Here is a 21,272-nt window from a genome sequence, read left to right on the forward strand (position 1 = left end):
CCTTGGTTTGTAGATGGCCACCTTTTCACTGTGTCCCTACGTGGTCTTCCCTGTGTGTCTGGCACCAGTCATTGGATGAGGGTCCATTCAATGGCCTCCAAAAAGGACCCTATTTCCAAATATAGTCATATTCTGAGGCACGAAGAGTTAGGACTTCAACATATGAATTTTGGGGCACACAATTCAGCCGATAACAGGGCAAAAGCATTCAGTCTTTTATTATTAAGTATGATGTTAGCTGTAGGTTTTTCGTAAATGCCTGTTATCAAGTTGTGGATGTTTCCTTCTATTCTTAGGTTGCTGAGAGTATTTATCAGAAATTAATGGAATTAATGTTGAAATTTGCCAAATGTATATCTACTGATATAATAATATGATTTTTCTTAGTTTGTTTACACTGTCCTTTTAGAGTGTTAAATCAGCCTCAATTTCCTGGGATAAGTTCCAATTGGTCATGATGTATTAATCTTTTTATATATTATTGGATTCAATTTTCAGAGATGTACTAGCTAATGAAACAATAAAGCTGTCAAAATTTAAGTTGCATTTATACACAAAACATAAAGAAATAAGTTCAAAGCTAAATGAAATCTTTGAAAGAAAATGTGTGGAATTCAAAAGGTGGAAGAAATAGATGTTTACTATTTCATGTATAAGATGGAAGTTCATGTTGCTAGCACTAAAAACTACATATAATTACTGAAGCCGTTTTAAAGATGTTTGCTTGGAGATGGGTTAATCTGTAGCAAAGCAGATAGCTCAAGTGTCACCTTTCAATGACACACTAGCTTGATTTATTTTTGAACTGGCTAATGATATGGAAAACCAACTCAAAGAACAAATAAACTAGAAACGTATTTTTCATTGCACCTTGACTTATGCACAAATATTGCTGAGCTTGCAATTTTTTTCATATATGTGCAATTTGAACATGATGGCAGTTTGAAGAATTCACTTTTTTTCAGCTTCATTGTCAACAGTTACAATTGGCTCTGAACTGTATAAAACTGTGATGGATTATAAAGTTAACATGTATGTTTCAGAGTTATTTCTGTGTGAAAATATACTCTGATGTCACAGTTGCAGTGAAAAGAAAATTTTCTGGAGTAGTTACCCCATGTCTAAGAGGTTGGACCAGAAGGAAATTAATGCACTGCTTCCTTTACTGAGAAAGTCTTGCTATGAAAACAATGTTAGCCAAAATAAAGTACCAAGTGACGTAACAAAAATTGTAAGTAAAGGGTAATGCATTAAATTCTAGATAATTCTCTTTCTTTACTATGTGATAATATGGAAGATGAATTATAAATGACTTTCATTGCATGTTGAGGCACAATGATTGCAGAGAAGAAAAGCTGAGAATGCTTGATCTATTTATAGAACAAACGCTTAATGTTTCTGTAAGATAAGAATCCTGTTAGGTCCCATCTTGTTAAAGAGGTGAATTGGAAAGCTGGATTTGCTTATTTGTCTGATATTCTTGGTATTATAATGATCCTAATACTTCCATGCAAGGAAGAAGTGCAGCATGATTTTGAATGGCAGATAAGATCAAAGGACAAGAACCAAATGCAGATGCTTAGAAGAACAAAGTTCCTATACATGGTTATGACATGTTCCATAATAGAAAACCAATAATCAAAAAGGTCACAATCTTGATATTTCAAAAATGCAAAACGTTATCACCAAACACCTTCTGGATTTTGGCAGAATTTTCACATTGTATTTTCCATTAAAAGATCTTTATGTTGAAAATCCATGGGCTGAAATCCATTCCTTTCATTGAGAGATAATTTACATTTAATTATGACTTTGTAGGATAAGTTGTTGGAAGTAGATACTGATGAAGGATTAAACATGAATTCAGAAAAAAGAAAACATTGCTGTCTTCATTTTGGATAAAAATCAGACATGAATAGTCCAAGCTTGCTAAAATTACTTTAAAAATTATCTCTTATTCTCCTGTCAACATACTTCTGTTGAGACAGGTTTCTGTACTGTCGGTGTTACTGAAACAAAGCACAGAAACAATTTAGATATACATTATCACTGGTGAGAACCATTGTAATCAATCCAAACTAGATCAGATACTTTAACAAGCACAAAGCATGCTCATTTGCCATGTTAAGAACTTTAGTACTGGTAAATATTATGCTCCTTCAAAATGTGCATTTAACCACTTCATACCGAGACTCACACTTGCACACATAACTCTTTGTTTAGTTACAAGTGCAGAAGGAAAAAAATATTTATTCACTTATACACATGGTTTCAATAAATAAAGTGCACAAATTTTCCCATTCTTTTTCTAGATATTATTTGTTCTTATAAAACTATAATTTTATGGCTGCTGAATATAGTAATTAAATTTGAGCTTGTATTTTGTTCAGCTTTTTTTCCCGTTTCATTTTTCTGGTAAATATTTCATTTTTAAAAAAGATGAACTTTACTTTTTTAGAACAATTTTAGGTTTACAGAAAATATACCTTACACCCAGTTTCCCTTTTTTCTAACATCTTACACTGGCGTGGTACATTTGTTACAATCAATGAACCAATATTGATATGTTATTATCAACTAAAGTCCATAATTATTCAGGTTTCCTTAGGTTTTACTTAATGTTCTGTTTCTGTTCCAGTATCCCACCTAGGACAATACATTACATTTAATTATTGTGTCCTTTTAGACTCCTCTTGGCTGTGATAGTTTCTGAGACATTTCCTATTTTTGATGACCTTGACACTTTTGGTCTCTCTAATTGGGTGTTTTGTAGACCATCCCTCAACTGAGACTTGTCTGATGTTTTTCTTATGATTAGACTGGTGTTATAGTAATGCATTTTTATCATGTATTACAAAAGCACTGGTGAGTGGTGGTTTGGAAATTTAAAAAAAAAAACAGGTACTTCTCCACAGATGGTTGATGAAGCCCCTCTCTAGTAATACTGGGGTCACTCACAGAACTGAGCACATTCTGAAAGACCTAGGGAAAGGTGGATCCAGGATGCCTCTGGATTCTGCTCCCTCCCCTCTCTTAGGACTTTACTCTAAAAACTTTCCTCCAGAATCTTTCAGTCTCTGCATCTCGCTCACAATCTTCGGGTTCCGGGAGAGGGACTCTGATCAACTCAGTTCGAGGAAAGGCAAATAATAAATATACAGAGATGCAGGGGTGGTTTGGCGGGTGTAGGACCTAACCTGGACGTCAGAGCTGGGGAGCTGTTGTGTCTGAGCTCACTCACGCCCACTTCCGTCACACTCTCACCCTGGCCTCCATTTGTACCTACTACACACTCCTTGCTTCTTAATTCCAAAGCCATAGCTTTTCATTCTCTCAGGGAAGAAATTCTTCTACTTTCTGAAGGGAATGAGGAGATATCTCTTACTGTCTCATCAAAAAGGCCAGGCTGTTTAGGAAGTAATCTCTGTTCTCTGGCTTTAATCGGTTGGACTCATTTCTGGATAGAAAATGTGTATAGCTCTTCTCTCTCAAATATGTTTTCATTTAATGTTGTTCACTTTTGATGCCTTAATTAAATAAAAGAACCATTCACTGTAAACATAATGTATAGATTTGTCCATTATGATATTCTTTGGGGAATAAATATGGAATCTCTAACTAACAGAGTTATGGTTTGGCTTGTCTACCTCCTGTTCCCCCTGTGGTTCTGCCACAGCTTCCTAACTGGCCTCCCCACTGCTCCCCCAGACCTTGCAGACTCCATCCGGCCTACACAGGGACTCTTCCCACCCCCAAAGACTTGAAGGGGCAAAACTCACCTTATCACTCTCTGGCTTGAAATCCTGTGTGTTCCTTTGGTTGCCCACAGTGTTTGGTCTCAGCTTCAGCATCACATGGTAACTTGTTAAACATGCAAATTCTCAGACTCCAGCCCAAACGTACTGAATCAGAAACTCTGGGGGAAGGGCCCAGAAACCATTGTTTTTTAAAACACCCATCAGGGAATTCTGAAGCATGCTAAAGTTTGAGAACCATTAGCCAATGGGGGAAAAGTATAAGCTCCTTGTCCTGAGAAGTCTTGCAAAGCCTGCTCTGCTCTGGTCCCCATTGGTCTCTCCAGTTTCTTCTCCACCTACCCTGCCCTGCATTTTCTACCATGGGAATGAGGAGCTGTGTGCAGTTGCCTGCAGAGAATGTGTGAATGCTTCTCCAGCTCATTTTCAGTTGTTAACCAAGTAGGTCTTCTATGGGCATGCTCTGTGCCCTTCTCTGGCCAACTCCTACTGACACTTGAAGACTCAGCTTAGGTGTCATTTCTCCAGTAACCCTTCCTCTAGCTTCCCTGTGTCCCCTTAGATGCTCCCATAGTACCTTGTGTCCATCTCTCTGATTAAACTCATCACATTATGTTTATCAGCTTATATATGTTTCTGCCACTAGATTGTGAGCTACTCTTATTGGGGACTATGTTCCTTTCATTTTTATCTGCAGTACCTAGCCCAGTGTTTGAGTGCTTAAGATGCATTCAGTTATTTAACAGTCACTGAATAATTTATGAATGAATGAAATAATGAATGCATAAATATTTGTCCATGTTTCTGTCACATCTATGGTTCTATGCTTGCTTTCCTTTTAGCCAAGGAAAACTTCCCTCCAATTCATCAGACATGGAAAGTTCCAGGAAATATTACCTCTAACTCTTTGGCTTTTGCTTATTATCAAATGCAAAATAGATTCTTCCTGCACTATTAGTTCCACATTAAGTGTTTCAGGGCTCCCACAACTTGGTGCAAGGCCAATCTTAGGCATTATCATCTTGTGAATTTGGCAGCCACAGTTTGTTTTTAACTTTTAATTTTATATCAGGGTATAGTTGATTAACAATGTTGTGATAATTTCAGTTGTACAGCAAAGTAATTCAGTTATACATATACATGTATCTATTCTTTTTCAAATTCTTTTCCCATTTAGGTTGTTACATAATATTGGGAACTCTGATCAATATTATGTAATATAGAGTCTTTTTGATTTCTGTCACTTCACTGTGGACTCAGGCATCTGAGTTTACTAGGTTTTCTTCATGAAGTGAGTGTTGATTGAATCAGTTCAAGCGCTTTTAAAAAATTCTACTCAGTGCTCCTTTAGGGTTTCTATACACTGCCAGGATAGAAGTACATATTTCAAAGAAGAAAGAAATAAATCTCAATACTGTTTGTCTGTATTCTTCCTTTATTTAGGAGCCCTGTGTCTTGCTTGCATCATAGGAATGTATATTCAGAGAAATTTGAAAATGAGACATTAAGTAGTCCTGTGTAAAATAACACAAGCAGAAAACAAAATTGGTTCCCAAAGTCATTTCTTTCCTTCTTCCGCATGTATGAAACCCCCGGGCAATCCAAATCTGCACACCTACCATTCCATCTGCTGCAAGATGTATGGGTCAGAGTAGCTCATCTAGCAGAGATTGTCAGTCTATGCTGACCCAGCCACAGACTTCTGTCCAGTCCCCCTTGTCCTACCAGATCGTGGTTAGATAGATACCTGCTGGCCATTGATTTGGATGGAAACATAATAATAAAAATGATGATCATTAATTTCATCTTTTAGATGTTTCATATTTTTCAGTAGGCTTTCCCTTTTATTCCCACATTTAAAAAATTCTGATAAGCCTGTAAGTTGTTAAGGTACATTTGTGAAAGTATCATTATTTCAAACTTATCTATAAGGAAGCTATAAGGAAGCTGTGGCAGCAAACACTGAAATTTCCAAGATTACATAGCAAGTTATTGGAGGCTCCGGAGTAGAATATCTTCTAATTCACACTTAGCTGCTGGGCAAGAAGGAGCCAAGATGGAAGTGGCCAGATGGCAGATTGTTTGATGGAGGTGCAGAGCGTCTGCGACGTGGCATTAGCAGGTGACTTACACGGATGCAGAGGGCAGAGTTCAAAGCAGAGGCTCTGGAGTCAGACTGCCCAGTTTGAATTTTAGCTCTTCTACTTGCTGAATTGTATACACTGAGAAAGTTACTTAAGCTCCATTAACCTTAGTTTCCTCCTCTGCAAATGGAAAAAATTGTAATAACTATCTCATGTAGTTGTCATGAGCCTTCGATACATTAATATGTAAAGAGAGCTTAAAATTATGCCTGGCACATAAGAAATTCTCAATAAATATTAACCCCTGTTATTATCACACTCAAAATTCCTCTGTGAAGTCTTCTTTCATTATACCAATAAATCCACATTGACTCTTTTTCTTCTCTGAACACTGGTCAATTTTAGTTCGCAACCTTGGAGCTTCCCAGCTGAATCTGAAACTGACCCCCATACACGGAGGGCAGGGAGAGACCGAAGAAAGAGCCATCCCACTCCAGACAGGTAGGTGGCAGGTTTAATAAGCAAGGGAACTTCCTTATGAGGCTTGTCTTGGGCAGCTGCAAAAGGATTTCCTCACCCACCTGCCAAATCTTAAAAGTTTATATGGTGGCCTTAACTGGGTTCACTCACCTACACAGTTCAAATAGTGTTGACACTATTACATTACTTGGGGCAGCTTCTGGGAGCAGAGAAGGCAAGAGGATTGCACATTCCAAGGACAGGGTAGGGGGTGAGGAGCCTCTGATTGCCTGGGTCCAGCACATGGGTCTAACACTTTTCTTGATGACTTCCCCCATCAGTCATCAAGGACTTACTCTTTTTTTAATGACACAATTTAACACTCCAGAATATACTCGCTAATACTCTTTAGTAATTATTAAAGGTATATTCAGCTCACTTCACTGATGATGCTGCAAACTTCAGAAGCAGACCCTGTCATATACATCTTCTGGATCACTGCCAAGCCATTAATTAATATCTGAATGAATGATCTTTGGATAAAATTGCTTAGGTTCCATTATTTTCTCAAAGATTCTTTTTAAAACACACATTTGCCTGGCATATTTGAAAATACTTAATTTTGTTAAGCATTTTTCCACTTCATTTTAAGTGTGTGATCAGTTTAGACTGGACCAAACAGCTACAATCATTTGTTTTATATACTTCTCCTTTTATTTCCTATTTGGAGATGTCTGTTTAGAGAGTTAAAGCAGGCACATTCAGAAGGGGATGGAATTCAGGATTTCAATCAGAAAGAGATACAAATAGAGTTGGACCACATAAGTCAAGTCATCTCAGGTCTCTGGGGCAAGGTCAAACTAACCAGTGGGATTGGTGGCATGTGTCCTTTTGGACACTCCTATAGAGGAGTTGCGATCTTAGTAGAACAGCCAAACAAAGGATGATTATTTTTTGATGACTTAAAAAAGTAAGAGCAAAGGATAAAAACCAAAGGAAAAAAACACCCAAACACAATTTCCTAACAATTTTAAATGCTCATTAGGAAGGAATGTTGTTTCTCAAATATTTTAGAAAAATGCTTCTGAAATGTAAACGTTTATTGCACATATATTGCATTGAAATAAAATAGTCATTCAATCTTGGTATTCTATGTCCGATGAGACGGACAACAGTGTTTCTGATGTATTTTCTGATTTGGAGTATCCTGGAGCGACAATGCCAGGAGAGACATTCTCTCACTGACATGACCTTGCACTTTGATTCACAGCATAACCCTGGTCTTCAGGTTACCACTCTTCTAATTTTCTGAGAGTTTAATTTTCTTTACCAGTAGGGTCAGAAATTCAACAGCAGAATGTGAGGGGATGGCAAATAGTTGAAGAGAGTTTAATAAATAAGCTATTTTTCAGAAGAGGAGGCAGGGTATAAAGAGCCACAAGGGAGTGTATCATCCCTCAGAGGAATGGAGAATGAAGGGTGTATCTGGGAGCCTGAGGACAGGAAGGTAAGACTGGTTACTGGAACCCAGACAGAGAATTGTGTGGCAAAGCCTACCTGACCCGAGCATCAAGCTCCCATCTCAGGCATCAGCCAGGACTCTGCAGGGAGAAAGGCCAGGGCACACTGACCCTGTCTCACCTCACCTCCCTCCCATTCATGCCCATGTTCCCATTGACTGGACCCAACCAGGATCCAGAAATCCTATCGATGCTATCTGTACCAGTCACCGCCCCGGACACAAGGTGGGGTGGAGAGGATGAAGATGAAGAATTAATGGGGAGGGGGTGGTGGTGAGGGCAAATGAAAGATAAGCAGCATAATGTTAGTGAATCTTTGTCAGAGACGAGCATTTTTTTCCTGGATTACGCAGCACAAGACTGAAAGGTCAGCAATTTCTAATCTATCTGGATGCAGTGGGATTCTCTACTTGCAATTTGTTCTGAGATAATGGCTTTGCCTTAGAGTTAGGGGAAGAAAAAAGAATGCTAAATACTAAAATATCTGCCTTAGGGTCTCTGTGGTTTCTAAGAAGTCTTTGCTGGGGTCATGAACCTGGAAGAATAAGAAATGAAAGTGATGCCTCTGTTGTAGTCAGATGAAGTGCTCTATTGCTTCCTTCCCTCTGGAAGTATGTTTTGTCTAAAGAACCTATCATGCCTCGGGTCTGTCTTATTCATCTCTTGTGTTTCTCTCTTTCCCCAGCCACTCACACACCCACAGGCACACACACCCACACACACACACACACACAGTTTATCATATTAAGGTTCATCAGCCGTGTTTAATTCATTTCTTACTGACTCTCCCTTGTCACCCAGAACGTGCTGAGTTATACTCCCCTGTACCTTGTTTGGGGAATGCAAACTCATTTTAGTGAGACCTGAGCACATATCAAATCACTGTATAAAACTCATATAACATTTCTAAGGCAAATATTCATGGTGTCTTAAGTTCTGCTTTGAATTAACTGCTTCATATTTTTTTCATTAATGAAGATAATAGAGATTTGCTTATATATTTTAATCTGTGTAATTTTAATAAATATATAGCTATCAAAATGTCTCAAAATACATTTCAATAAATGATCACTTTGAGGCTTCATTCTGGATGATGAAGTTTTATTAGGTCCCACTTGAATTTTGTTTAGAATCCTCCTTTGAATTATGCATCACTGGTGGGGTAGTGTGGCGAGCAAAAAAGAATGAATAAGTGACAGTATCTTGTGCAGGGTCTCCGAGACTACAGAAGAAATGCATGCCTGCACACACCTGCACCATTAATTCCAATACTGGGTAGTAAATGAGATTCAGATAGAGGTACAGTGGGAGAGCTGGGGAGGAGATGTTGCTTCCCTCAGGTTTGTACTGTACCAGGTACTGTATCCTATGCAGGTGGGAGTTTAATTCCTTTGGGTGATGATCGTGACAGTGTTGATGAAGATACTGATGGTGATGAAGAATAATTATGTTTTTCCAGGTGGGTGGCTGAATCTCCAACAGGGAGAAGAGGCTGACCCAGGATGCACGATGAGTGTTAACCACCGAGGGACTTGAAATTCTGAGTTTCCTGAGCTGCTGGCTGATTTTTTTTTTTTTTGAGATTTAAGTAGTATTTATTTTTGTTATTTGCATACAAATTTACTTCCTACTGTACCTTTTTAGACAAAAAGTGTTTGGGGGAAAACGGTGTTATTAAAGACATTAACATTTTGCTCTCTCAGGGTTGACATCTACATAAATTCCTGCTGTAGCCAGTTTTCTTTCACGTCATCTAGTTTACCTCTACAATTGTTCCCGTAGTCTAATGTTGTTTTAACTTTTAATTTATATAATACATGCACTCAATTTTAAAAATAAAATGGTATTGTTAAAAGTTTATACCTAAATACAGCAGGCTCTGATTTTAAAAGTCCCACCTGCCTAAGGAATATCTTTGCTTCCCTGGTAGCCATCCCAAGCAAGCTCTGACACAGCTAGAAAATTTGCTGACTGTAATCAGAGAGTCAACCAGCTGTTCTTAAAGTAAGCAAACTGTTTATATGCCCTCTTGGTCAAGTCAGACTCAACATTGAAGAATAAGTAGTTCATTCGGTAATAGCTGAGTGCTGCTTTTTTTTCTTTTCAAACCCAAAGGCAAAATTAAATACAACATTTTTGCCAGTTACGTTCTGTTTGAAAAGATGAATCATCCTCATGTTTGTACAAAGGCATCTAGTTAGGGGCAAGATTATTTGCAGGCTAATTTTGTGCAGGAATCACCTTTTGACAGCAGATCAGTATCAGTACATGTGTTGGCTCTGGGGAGGAGGAAAAAAAGCACACATCTTGCAGATCAGGAGAAAACTTGAGTTGCTCCTTCTCAAATGTATCATTGTAATGTTTTTACATAGGTCAAAAGGTCATATACAATGACATTTAAAACGCTAAGGGACAAAATCTCCATTTATGTTTTGAGTGAGACTCAGTAATAGCCTAAAAGTAACGGTTTACTCTCCCTTTAATTAATTTCAAATTGAGTGAGATAGCAGTTTTAAGCACCTTTGAAACTCCTTACTTCCTGGATTTGTCCCCCCTCTATTTTTCTTGTCCTGGACAAAGGAGTCTGGAGGGAGAGAAGAAGAACAGAAGGGTGATCTGAAGAAGCAGGGGCAGTATCTAGGACACAAAATGAACTTGAGAAGTTTGGGTCGCTCACTGATGTATTTAGCTTTGGTGGTAGCAGAATGCCTGATAGAGTTTTCTGTACACAAGAATCACTTTCAATAAGAGGATTTTCAGTGCAAATTATGGATATGAATGATTAGTGGGAAATTTCATTTAACTTTAGATAAAAGTGGAAGCGAGTAAAATTATTTTTATCCATTTTTATTATGAGAGAGTGAATACTATTGGCCAATAAATATTGAAGTTTTTTAAAGAGAGGAGCTGGATGTAAATGATGACACAAGTTCATGTAGAGATTATGCTCAAAAGGTTCTTAACTCTCTTACTCCTTTGTTCCCTTTGTTTCAGAGGGCTGGGGGCAATAAGAAAAGAACCAAGTTTTGTAATTGTTTTTCATGCTTCCTCCCATTTGTTAAACATTTTCATAAACCTGCAAGTTTCTTCGCTAGTGTCTTGCATCTTTCCTTGTTACCTTCTAGAGTACCATTTTGTTATACATGGGAGCTTTCTGAAGCTACTAAACACCGTCACCTGACTACACCCCATGTCTAATTAGTTTCAAACCTATATTGTTAACTTCAGCCTAAGTGTGTGCTCTAAAGAGTATGAAAAACCACAGCATTTTCCAAGCTGTCATAAGATGTGACTCAGTCATCCTGAAGGCAGCCATGTTACAAATGCTTAAGGGGGTTCAGAATGAACATGGACGCTCAGAAATCATTGGAAATAAAACCAGCAGCAAAATAAGACTCCTGTTCATACGAGTCTTGTGACTTATTTCTCTCATGCCCTTATAGCTGTACCTACTTCCAGGGTCTAAAATTTGGAGGCTCATATTCACGATGCCAAGTTGGCATCCCTCAGAGAAAACGGGGTCTGGAGCAGGTGGCTGGCACTTATTCCAAAGGTGAAACCTCACTCAGTGCAGCAGCCCTTTCATAGTTTTATTTTGTAATTCTACAGAGGTCTTTTCTATATCTAGAAGCATCTAGAAACTTCCTATGAGAATTGGTCAGTTGTCATTTGCCTGATGCTGAGGAGAAGTTGTTTATTCCCTTTGCTGTTTCTTTTTGTGAGATCAATTGGCCCAAATGGTTGAGATTCTGAAGGTTATTTATATTCCATGATGATCCTCAGACTGGAATGGCCATAAGGTGGGGTTGGGGGAGGGAGTTCACCATTTTACCCAACGTCTTTCTGGAGGTTCCAGAGGGAGAATGCTTTGGAGTCCCCAAAGCACCTCCTTCCTTCATTGACAGAGGTAACTGGGATTGACTGGAGAGCCACAAGTGATTGCTTTCCTGGTCTCTTGGCTACCCTGACTCTTCACATCATCAAATTAATCACAGTTCATGAGGCAATTGTTTAAATGTCAGGGAACACTTAGAATTCAGAGCAGAATGCCTGGGAGAAAGGCTGACGCATGGAGAGAAAAAAAGAAAGAACCCATATAGCTGGGTCTATTCAGGTCAGAGTCATTACATGACTCTTTAGAGAGAAGGACCGCTGGACCTTGCCAAAGGAAGCTGAACAAATGCCAAGGAGAAGGGCAGGAGGAGACAGTGCCTTCAAGGACAGTCCCAGTACCAGACCAGGTCAGAACTGCAGCAGCTCCAGAGATACAAATGCAGATGTGTGATGAGTGGTGGAAATCATTTAGAATTGTAAATTGATTTTTTTAAAAACATCGTTTTGCTTTGGTGGCAATTGTGGTTGGGAGGATGTATGTAACTGGGATTACAAAGACCTAGAGCCTTTCAAGGAACACTAATTCAGTGGCAAGTTAGCAGGCATTAAGAGGGGAAGAAAGTAATTTGTTAGTCAAATAATTTGCGGAATTATGGCTTAAACAAAGTTAATACCCTAGTGTTTCTCAAAACCTTTAATATGTGTTTATGCAACACGAATCCATGATGTTGGTGTATAAGATGCAGAATTTCCCCCAATTATCTGAGAATAAAACTATTTATAATGGACAATCTCACACAACTAGACTTTTGGGGAGCACATGCAATACTGCCTTGGAAGACAGGCTGGAGGGAGTTGTAACTTCTCATAGCTTTAGCCAGTGAAGAAGGGGCTAAACAAGGGCACAAAAATGGATGTTTCCCAACTTCAGGATTTTTCCCAAACTTGAGTTCAGCCCTGGCACTTAAGAAAACACTCAGTTTACAAGGAGAACTTCAGTGATATGGTGTGTGAGGGCAGCGGTTAACTGTTCTCTCTGGACAAGAAAAGAGAGATTAAATTGTAAACCCAGCATTTAGAAATTCTGTGAGGGTTAGGATTTTGGTCCACTTATGAGAAGATTATTTACTAATTGGTTTCTGGGAGATAGTTTGTGGGAGTTATGAGGATTGGATGCATTTAGGGTGGAAGGAAGGAGATAGGAAGATTCAATGTAGGTGTCATAGGTCTACATTTAGCTGGAAACACTATCTGTCTGGGTGTTGCTGCAATAGAAGCTGGGGGCCCTGGAGCAGTGAGCTTGGTTAGAGCAGTTTCCTTATATCAGGAGAGTATAATTAGTTAGTGTGAATGAAAAAATAAGAAGAAGTATGGTCAACTCTTTTCACATCTTGACTTTTGAAGGTTACTGAAAAATGCTTATTTATCTGTGATCTCTTCATATCTCCAGGAATTGGTAATTTAACTAATTGGAACTTTACCAATTAGCACACCAGTCTCATTTTGGTCACTGCTTAGGACTTTGGGATTCCACTCATTCTGTTTGTAACTCAGTTTCTCTGACTTGAATGGGGACAATAATTTAACATGTTTTACTTCTCTCCTATAGTTAATTCACTGACTAATTCAATAAGTATTTACAGAGGCTCTACTCTGTTCAAGGCACTCTTCTAGACATGAGAAGGGGCATACCACTGAACAAAACAGAGTTTAATTTTTTGTAGAGGAGGCAAAAGAGCAAATAAATAAACCTATAATATAGTATCACATAGAGATTAATGTTATATAGAAAAATAAAGCAGCATAAAGGGCTAGAGAGATTGGAAGGTCAGGAATGCCATCTTTAAGGATGTGACATTTGCGTATAGACTTAAATGAAGTGAGGGATTGAGCCAATGAATGTCTTGGAGAAAAGAAAAAACAGCAGGTGAAAAGCCTGAGATGTTAATGTGCTTGGCAGGATAACTGCTATAACAACAACAACAAAACAACAGCAACAAACTTCATCATATTTCAGTGGTTTAATACAACAAAAGTTCATCTTTCATTTATATCAGCGTCTAGTGGGCATCAGAGGCTATGGGAGTTCTGTTCCACTGAGTCATTCAGGGATCCAGGCTGAGGGCCTCTGATACTTTTAACAATGGCTCCCAATGTTGCCATGGGGATCATCTGTCAGCCAGAATGAAGAGTGTTATGAAGGGTGCATAGAGTGAGTGCAAAGAGTATCACATGAGTTGATTAAGAGACCAGGTCTGCAGGTGGCATACGTCACTCCCACAAATGTTCCAAAAGTCAGAGCTCGTACAGAAGGTCTCACTTAATTGCAAGTCTAGCTGTGTACCCTGGAACAAGAGGAAAAACCAGGGTGTTAAGGAGCACAAGTGTTCTCTGCCGCAGTGTGTTTGAGTCACTTTAAGAAGGTCAGTTAGGTTGGAACACAGAGGATGGGATGGTGGTTGTAAGATATAGTTGTTGAAAGGATCAAGTGAAAATATAGAGGCTGAAAAATGAGAAACATTGCTGTATTTCACTGAATCCAAAATGCTCTTGACTGTTAGCCACTGTATTTGTGTACTTCTAATAAAGAAAAACATCTTCAACTTAAGTAGTTATATTGCCTTTTTAAAATCATTCTTTTATCATTTAGAAATTACTGAAATAATTCTTTTAGACTTATTGAGACTTTAAAAAGAATTATATATCATGATTGTGTTATCTAGTATAAAGGGAAAGTTAAGCAAAATAAATTGGTTAATGGGATCCTGAAGCTTCTTTACATTGAGAGCCTACTTTTTCTGAATTGCTTTTAGGTCTGTCATCAATGTCCATGTTTTTCCATTCACTGCTGTCCTCTGTGCTATCAAGAGGTTTCCTTAAATAGGTTCTTCATGGAGTCTTGAGTTTTCCTCTGGGCCACTTACACCATTTCTATACGTTTTGATGCAGGCACTTTTTTGATCTTACAAGAAAATGGCAACCAGAAATTGTATTGCTTCTCTTCTTCTTTTTTTTTATTGCTTCTTCTAATGGTCTTTAAGTGCTGTGTTGACTGAAGTGCTTAGGGTTTGTGGTTGTCCAGACAAGCCCCAGGAATGACAACCATGTTCATATGCCTGCAGACAATGCCAACTCTGTCATGATGACCACTTGGTCAAGAGTGGTTGTTAGACATCATATTAAATGAATCCTGATTTAAGAGATGTTAAAATGTAAAAAAAATAAAAAAATAAAAAAAATCTCATGCCTCTCAATAGACTAAATGTGTGTTTAGAGTAGATTCCGTCCAGCTTTGAAAACATCAGGTACTGATGTAATAGTACATTTCTAAGGGAGTCATAACATGGGGGTTGAGGGAGATGCATCTGTGAGTCAGTATTGAGATTGCTCCTAGGGCATGAGAAGCCTGACTCTCATCTTTGTTATTTATTTCACAGGCTAAGTGAGGGGAAGCGAACTGTGTGTTTCATCCCCAGCTTTCTCCAGCCCACTCTAGGTGCAGATACTGTTGTCTTTTTCCTGAAGCCTCCAGTCTGCTTAGGACTTTAGCCAGGCTAACCTAGGAGATTTGTATATCATTCAGGTCTGATCCACCAGAATTTGGCTTGGAAATCATCTTGCTGCTACACCTTTCTAGTGGCCTGAGGTGGGGTGAGCCATGGGTTGTACAGTTCATGATGTGGTAGCCTTCTTCTAAACTGGAATGTGAGGTCCCAGTCTGCAACACTGGCCTTCTTCTTATTTCTTCTTCTACTTTAACTTTTTATTTTATATTGGAGTATAGTTGATTAACAATGTTTTGTTAGTTTCAGGTGTACAGCAAAGTGATTCAGTTATACATATACATGTATCTCTTCTTTTTCAAATTCTTTTCCCATTTAGGTTGTTACATAATATTGAGCAGAGTTCCCTGTGCTATACAGTAGGTCCCAGTTGGTTATCCATTTAAAATATAGCAGTGTGTACATGTCAATCCCAAACTCCCTAACTATTCCTTTACCCATCATTCCCCCCAGTAACCATAAGTTCATTCCCTAAGTCTGTGAGTCTGTTTCTGTAAATAAGTTCATTTGTATCATGTTTTTTAGATTCTGCATATAAACAATATCATATGATATTTCTCTTTCTCTGCTGACTTACTTCACTCAGTATGACAATCTCTAGGTCTATCCATGTTGCTACAAATGACATTATTTCATTCTTTTTAGTGGCTGAGTAATATTCCATTGCATATATGTACCACATCTTCTTTATCCATTCTTCAAGTTTTATACTAGGACTGTGCATTGCCCTGGACCTCAGTCTTGTGGACTAGGATCATACCATTCCACCTAACTCTCACCAGAATACTTTTTTTCCCACCTGAAGCATAAATCCTTCCCTATTTTCTCCCTTACAGCTGGCATACTGGCAACTTCTTTACCTCTGTTCCATTAAATTGGATTTTGCATGGATGTGGATGCCAGTTAAATACATCTCTGAATTGCCCAGTCATTTGGAGGAATTTATATGGGAGTCCTTGCTTTCCTTGGCTCTTAAGCAGTTTTCCTCTGACTCATCTTCCAAAGATTTAAAACCCACCCCTCCCTCGTCACCTTGCCAACTGGAGGACTGGGAAGGCCAGAATGGGAACTCACTCAAGTCAGGAACCACTGGGAACAAACATGGATGGAGCACACAGGCTTTAGAAAATCTGATACCTTAAGGAGGCCCTATCCCTGGAAGAGAGTCACCTGAGGTTTTCAGAGAGTTCCAGTCTTATTAAAATGAGGGGATGTTAAGATAGTAATGTTTTAAAGATTAGATAGGACTTCAGAGAGTCATTAATTTACATATTGAATGGTCGGTATCTTATTTGAGGAATTTATAGCCATTGTAAATGGATTATGAAACTGTGATCCCTAAAGTCCACAGTTGGGAACTGTTAAGGTTAAATTATTAATAAGAAGCCATATTTGTAGAAAGGATGAGGTTGTAAAATCAGGTTTTCTGGAATGTTTAATTAAAATGGACTAGGTAATTTTTCCCCCTTTCTTGCTCTGTTCATTAGATTATCACTTAAATTAAAAATCTTGGCTCTCATGGTTTTATTATATTAAGCTTACATTTGTTTGACTTCAAATCATTCAGATGATTTGCAGGAATACTTACGACCATTTGATTATCAGTGCTGTAGTTTTATGGGACTTCTGCTATTTTTCAGAAGACACTTTTTTCCCACATCTTTGCACATCAGGATGGTATAAGTGACCATCCTTTTTCAGATGTTTTGTAAAGGTGTTTTAAGATTTTTTTCGAAGGGGACTCACTTTTAAGTGCTGCTGAATACCCAAATATTTCATCAGGAATTGGATAGCATGATTTACATCTAGGACACTGATCACAGCCCATTATCTGAGCCAGGTGACAAGGCCCATAAGACTAGGTTTAGATGTCAGCACAGGTGGCCACAAACCAGGCTCAATTTCTTTCAAAGCCAGAACATATTAGAAGTAGGGAAACTCGAATAGCTTTTTAATGTCAATGTATATATATTCTTTCTTCATATCAGTGGGCCCTGGTATAAAACTTGACTTATCTTATGTCCAATCATGGAGAGATGGTCTAGCCTTTGACAAATAAGGTAACCTCTTTTGAATCTTGCTTTTTCCATGAAGAAAAAATGATGGGACAGAGGAAGGGGAGAGGTATTTCAGTTCTTCTTTCAAGGAGTTTCCTTTTCTCTCTCCTTTGGAGGGTGAAATTACCTTTTTTGTATTTGATTTTGTTTTATTTCTCTTCTCATTCTATGGGAATAACCTTGGAAGGGAGAACTTGTAGCATCATTCCCCAAACGTGAAGAGTTGCACTCCTCACACAAGAAGACCCCTGGGCTCATGGCACTTTCTTCATTTTCAGACTAGAATCCTGGGATGCATTTGAATGACCTGAGTGAAACCAGAGTTGGCTAAGTTGGAGGGGAGACATGATCCTGAAAAGAACACAGAATGACAAGCTGAAGATGAGACTGCTTAAAATCTGCCATGAGAATTTAAGTTGTGGATGATGAGAAATTGTAGAGGAAAGAAATGGATGTATGCAAGGCTACACAGTAATCGTGTGGACACACACACTTCTGCTGGCTCTTAACCAGCATCCCATGGAGTAGAGCTGTCAGGATTAATTACTTAGATTCTGTATAGAGAGTGTGAAAATGAAAACCTCTGTGAGTGCCAAGTGTTATCAGTTTGCATCACAACTTAGATATTTGGCGGAACAGCAGAAAGATTAGATATTTTCAGAAAATCTATTTTGTTTGACCTCTCCCACTTTCAGCATTTTTTTTTAGGGGGGCTGGGGGGTAAGGCTACGATTCCATTCCACTGAGGTTCAATGACTCATAATTCTTTGTAGCTATTTTTGGTTATTTTTTTCAACTCGTTGTCTCGTGTGGATCTTGCTCATTATTTTGGCTTTTGCTCTTGTTCCATATGCTTCAGGTTAAAGTCAATGCTCTATTTTACACACAACCAGAATCCTATGTTAGGATAAATGGGAAGAGTAAATGAAGCTGGAGGGCAGGTCATAGAAATTATCTTAGCTGTAACCTTTTGACAAACTCTTCCCTTCAGAATGGAGCTCTCTTCCCCACCCCAACCCCAGCTACAGTATCCTGTGGATGGGAGGGTCTGGTGTCATGCAAACACGTGCAAGAAAAATGGTCACCTACCTGCTAGTGTTGGAGGGCCTGCTGCAGAGGCAGAGGGTGGCTGTGGCTCACCGTGGGGACAAGGACACTGGCAGCAGAAGTTCTGGGAAGTATTCCTTGGCATGAGCCCTCCCAGATTCTGTCTTTAGCCCCATCAAAGAGCCCAGATAGGCTCCAGTGTTGGATTGCCTCAGGCCAAACAACCAACAGGGAGGGAACCCAGTCCCACCCACCAACAGTCAAACAGATTAAAGTTCTACTGAGCTCTGCCCACCAGAGCAACAGTCAGCTCTACCCACAACCAGTCCCTCCCATCAGGAAACTTACACAAGCCTCTCAGATAGGCTCATCCACCAGAGGGCAGACAGCAGAAGCAAGAAGAACTACAATCCTGCAGCCTGTGGAACAAAAGCCACATTCACAGAAAGATAGACAAGATGAAAAGGCAGAGGGCTATGTAACAGATGAAGGAACAAGATAAAACCCCAGAAAAAAAAATAAATGAAGTGGAGATAGGCAACCTTCCAGAAAAAGAATTCAGAATAATGATAGTGAAGATGATCCAGAAAAAGAATGGAGGCAAAGATTGAGAAGATGCAAGAAATGTTTAAAAAAGACCTAGAAGAATTAAAGAACAAAAAAACAGAGATGAACAATACAATAACTGAAATGAAAACTACACTAGAAGGAATCAATAGCAGAATAACTGAGGGAGAAGAATGGATAAGTGACCTGGAAGACAGAGTGGTGGAATTCACTGCTGCAGAACAGACTAAAGAAAAAAGAATGAAAAGAAATGAAGACAGCCTAAGAGGCCTCTGGGACAACATCAAACACAACAACATTCACATTATAGGGGTCCCAGAAGGAGAAGAGAGAGAGAAAGGATCAGAGAAAATATTTGAACAGATTATAGTCGAAAACTTCCCTAAAATGGGAAAAGAAATAGCCACCCAAGTCCAGGAAGTGCAGTGAGTCCCATACAGGATAAACCCAAGGAGAAACACGCTGAGACACATAGCAATCAAATTGGCAAAAATTAAAGACAAAGAAAAATTATTGAAAGCAGCAAGGGGAAAAATGACAACATACAAGGGAACTCCCATAAGGTTAACAGCTGATTTCTCAGCAGAAACTCTACAAGCCTGAAGGGAGTGGCATGATATACTTAAAGTGATGAAAGGGAAGAACATACAACCAAGATTACTCTATCTGGCAAGGATCTCATTCAGATTCAATGGAGAAATCAAAAGCTTTACAGACAAGCAAAAGCTAAGAGAATTCAGCACCACCAAACCAGATCTATAACAAATGCTAAAGGAACTTCTCTAAGTGGGAAACACAAGAGAAGAAAAGAACCTACAAACACAAAACAATTAAGAAAATGGTCATAGGAACATACATATTGATAATTACCTCAAACGTGAATGGATTAAATGCTCCAACCAAAAGACACAGGCTTGCTGAATGGATAAAAAACAAGGCCCATATATATGCTGTCTACAGAGACCCACTTCAGACCTAGGGAAACATACAGACTGAAAGTGAGGGGATGGAAAAAGATATTCCATACAAATGGAAATCAAAAGAAAGCTGGAGAAGCAATACTCATATCAGATAAAATAGACTTTAAAATAAAGAATGTTACAAGAGACATGGAAGGACACAACATAATGATCAAGGGATCAATCCAAGAAGAAGATATAACAATTATAAATTTATATGCACTCAACATAGAAGCATCTCAATACATAAGGCAACTGCTAACAGCTATAAAAGAGGAAATTGACAGTAACACAATAATAGTGGGGGACTTTAACACCTCACTTACACCAATAGACAGATCATCCAAAATGAAAATAAATAAGGAAACAGAAGCTTTAAATGACACAATAGACCAGGTAGATTTAACTGATATTTATAAGACATTCCATCCCAAAACAGCAGATTACACTTTTTTTCTCAAGTGTGCATGGAACATTCTCCAGGATAGATCACATCTTGGGTCACAAATCAAGCCTCAGTAAATTTAAGAAAATTAATCATATCAAACATCTTTTCTCACCACAATGCTAGGAGATTAGAAATGAATTACAGGGAAAAAATGTAAAAAAAACACATACACATGGAGGCTAAACAATACGTTACTAAATAACCAAGTGATCACTGAAGAAATCAAAGAAGAAATCAAAAATTACCTAGAGACAAATGAAAATGAAAACACAACAATCCAAAACCTATGGGATGCAGCAAAAACAGTTCTAAGAGGGAAGTTTATAGCTATAAAAGCCTACCTCAAGAAACAAGAAAAATCTCAAATAAACAATCTAACCTTACACCTAAAGGAACTAGAGAAGGAAGCACAAACAAAACCCAAAGTTAGCAGAAGGAAAGAAATCATAAAGATCAGAGCAGAAATAAATGAAATAGAAACAAAGAAAACAATAGCAAAGATCCATAAAACTAAAAGCTGGTTCTTTGAGAAGATAAACAAAATTGATAAACCATTAGCCAGACTCATCAAGAAAAAGAGGGAGAGGACTCAAATTAATAAAATTAGAAAGGAAAAGGTGAAGTTACAACAGACACCACAGAAGTACAAAGCATCCTAAGAGACTACTACAAGCAACTCTATGCCAATAAAATGGACACCCTGGAAGAAATGCACAAATTCTTAGAAAGGTATAACCTTCCAAGACTGAACCAGGAAGAAATAGAAAATATGAACAGATCAATCACAAATAATGAAATTGAAACTGTGATTAAAAATCTTCCAACAAACAAAAGTCCAGGACTAGATGGCTTCACAGGTGAATTCTATCAAACATTTAGAGAAGAGCTAACACCCATCCTTCTCAAACTCTTCCAAAAAATTTCGGAGGAAGGAAGACTCCCAAACTCATTCTATGAGGCCAACATCACCCTGATACCA

At 38.5% G+C, this 21,272-nt stretch overlaps 1 pseudogene; it reads left to right on the plus strand.

Moving 5' to 3' along the window:
• The first annotated feature begins 5,825 nt into the window (after positions 1–5,825).
• Positions 5,826–21,272, plus strand: part of LOC137209670 (Y-box-binding protein 1-like) — a 137,576-nt pseudogene continuing 122,129 nt past the window's right edge.

This window comes from Pseudorca crassidens, chromosome 2 (assembly GCF_039906515.1).
Source record: "Pseudorca crassidens isolate mPseCra1 chromosome 2, mPseCra1.hap1, whole genome shotgun sequence".
NCBI classification, from domain to species: domain Eukaryota; kingdom Metazoa; phylum Chordata; class Mammalia; order Artiodactyla; family Delphinidae; genus Pseudorca; species Pseudorca crassidens.